Source organism: Gekko japonicus, unplaced genomic scaffold (genome assembly GCF_001447785.1).
Source record: "Gekko japonicus isolate JY-2015 unplaced genomic scaffold, Gekko_japonicus_V1.1 scaffold2752, whole genome shotgun sequence".
In the NCBI taxonomy this organism is placed as follows: domain Eukaryota; kingdom Metazoa; phylum Chordata; class Lepidosauria; order Squamata; family Gekkonidae; genus Gekko; species Gekko japonicus.
The window spans coordinates 77022-80218 of NW_015159792.1; the positions used below are offsets into that span (position 1 = coordinate 77022).

At 42.1% G+C, this 3197-nt stretch overlaps 1 protein-coding gene across 1 annotated transcript in view; it reads right to left on the reverse strand.

Moving 5' to 3' along the window:
* Positions 1–3197, reverse strand: part of GPCPD1 (glycerophosphocholine phosphodiesterase 1) — a 57158-nt gene that overhangs the window by 35340 nt on the left and 18621 nt on the right. The gene's annotated exons all lie outside the window — the stretch shown is intronic.

Consider the following 3197-nt stretch of genomic DNA (forward strand, 5'->3'; position numbering starts at 1 on the left):
GAAAGAGTGAACAGAGCAGCTGGCCAGGAAATTTTTTTTACCAAAACAGTGATCATGAGGCTCTGCCACAGCTTCTAGGCAACGGCCATGCTAAATCTTCTCTGTATCATTCCAATTTTCTTTAAAAAATATAGAACCCTTCACGAATTTGTGTGTCATCCTTCTATGCAAAGCTTGGGTTCCTGATGCATGGGAATATAGATATGTGCCATTTTGGTAGTTCTCCCTTTCCTACCGATTCAAGAGGACCGTGATTTCCAACAATCACTCATAGTTAGGATCTTCAAATTTAAGTGACACATTTAGCATCCTGTATCCCATATAAACCATTCTTCCTTAGGTCCATCTGTTTCCTCAGAGACCTCTAAAATCATAAAAACCTCAAGGATGGAATGGCATCAGACGCTAATCACACTGTGTTCATTTCCAGAGCGGCAACCCAAGATGCATCCCATATCTTTTTATTTTAAGATGGTAACGGAAAAGATTAAAGCATCTGCGTACATACAAAAAAGCATCAAAGGTCACCCACAATAACACCTTCAGAACTTATCCCAGAAAAAGGAACTGCCAAAAATAGAGGATGAAAGTGAACAGATGGGTCGCAAGCAATCTGTGCAGATGACCACTGACTTAACTATTTTTCACTTCCCTCACGCCTATATATACAAGAAGCAGAAAGGCCTCCAAGAGCAGTATTTGAAAATGGTTGCTGTGGAACTTGGTCTGTAGTTACTGCCTTAGTTAACTGCAAAGTAGCTCTCACATTTTTTAATATTAGAAATCTATGTTCACGTTTTTGACAAACTGGAGCACATAATTACTCTAGAGAATTCATGAAGATCTATGAGCATTTATAACTCACTTCAGTCATTCAGAATAGGTGATGGATTTTGCATTGTGCAACGTCTCAAAGTTTTCGAAGCTCGAGGTTCGCAGATATGTATCCCTGAGCCCTTGAACATTGCATATGTGCAACATTAAATGCACCTATGATCACACTATGAATGCCAAATAAATAATGTTTAATTTAATTTAATCTGGTTAATATCGTACTATTTCACAACAACAACAGATGGGTAAATTTCACACATGCAACTCAGTTGAAACAGATGCACATATAGTTTCCCAACTGGAAAAACAGGGCAGTGATTTAGGGCTAAGGATTCCCTTCCTTCTGTTAGAGAGAGGCTTCCTCTGTGTCAGAGGATGGCTATTCACTTAGCAGAAAGGAATCTTTGGATTAAACCCAATGTATTTCCCAACACACACCACCTGGGGGGTATATGCCTCCACTTCTACAGAAGGGGACTTGTAAATAAACCATTTCTTGAACTGGAGTTTCTGCTTTTAAGTTAGCAAATCTATAACGGACTGGCAGTTTTCTTTAAGAAAACACAAATACAGAAAACTCCAACTTATGGGGAGATTGAGATGCTCTACAGTAGTACTTTTGGGCAGGGTATAGTGTGGGAAAATACTGGCTTCATATTTTTAAAAGGAAAAAAAATGGGCCTGCCTTTAACAATGAGAAAGGTTTTTTACAGAGTCTGTATCCCGCTAGTTATTAGTATTGCACCTGTTGTGACCTCTTAGCATTGTTTTATATTTAACACAACAAGGTAAGGGCAGATGTTAAACTGCTGCACCTTTTTGTCACGATTTTGTACTTTCATCCTAATGACTTCTCTCTTAACAAGCTTCTACCAGAACTTAAACGATATGAAGTACTTTTGCTACATGGGAGCTAGTGAAATATAGGAGTCATCCATAGTAACATAAACCACTACTCTATGCCACTGTGTTTAACACAGGACACAAGTTAGCTGCATGCACACAAGACAGATCACTGACAAATTACTGAACAATCTAATGTCAGCCTACTGATAAGCTAGTGTTTTAAATTTAAAACTAGGATTTCATTAAAAATTATTATTATCTGGCCTCCATCATCCCCATAGCCAGAGAGCTGTAAAAGGTTCAGGGGTCCGGGGGCTAACCGTAACCTCAGTGGCAGCCAGAGCTTTAGGGGACAGGGTAAAAGCCGGAACAGCCTGGAACAAGCATTAAGCACACAATAGTACCACAAAAAACAGTGGCATGCATTACAGGCACTCCAGAACAATATTCTAGAAGTGGAAACACGGAACCCAGCCCCATGGTTAGATGTGACCCAGATAAAAGGACTGCACACCTGTCTATTGGGTTTTTTTTATGAACAGAGGACAATGTTTTCATTATTGTACAAAATTTAAGGCAAAAAAGATCCCCTTTTAAAAATAATCACATACTGCAGAATAAAACAGCAAAAACATATTAAAAACCAAGCATAAAGTAATAATTATGACAACAAAACATAATTACTGTAAGGTAAGACTTATCTTTGCTTTTACTTTATCTTTGGTTTTTTGATGAAAAAAGAACCAGCCAGCAGCCTGCCATCCCTGGTGGAGGCCGTGTCAGGCTGGGCACAACACCCTAGATTGATTATCCTGCATGATTTCAATGTCCATGCGGACGGTGTGGTCTCCACTCAGGCGATGGACCTAGTGCCATCCGTGGTAGCGCTGGGACTCTCCCAATACGTAACAACTTCCACTTACCAGGCCAGACACACACTCAATCTGATCTTCCTGGCATTGGTCACAGTAGTCCGGGTCACTGCCTCAACAGTGCCATGGTCAGACCATCATGCCCTGAAGGCCCATCTGAATGTTTCACCCCGACCCTGTTTGGGCGGCGAGATTTCAGCTTGCCTGTGGAGCCAAATGGACCCTATGTGGCTTCAAATGGCCCTGCGGGATCCGATGCCCCCTGGTAGCTCGTTAGATGAACTTGTGGAGGATTGGCACAGCTGACTCTCGGCAGCCATCGATGAGATTGCTCCCTGATGCCCTCCGTGCCCTCACGCTAGGCTGGCTCCTTGGTTTACCCAGGAGTTGCGGCTAATGAAGCGAAGGTTAAGATGGCTAGAGAGACCGCAGTGGTGCGCCTGCGATGAAGCCACAAGAACATCTTATAGGACGTTTATCAGATCCTATGAGATGGCAGTCAAAGCCACTGAGAGTATTATGTGGCCACAATTGCGTTTGCGAGCTCATGCCCAGCCCAATTATTTAGAATAATTCGGTCTATGACTGTTCTGCCACAAGGCAGGCCAAATGTTAGGGAATTGGACACTGGCTGTGAGGCCTTTG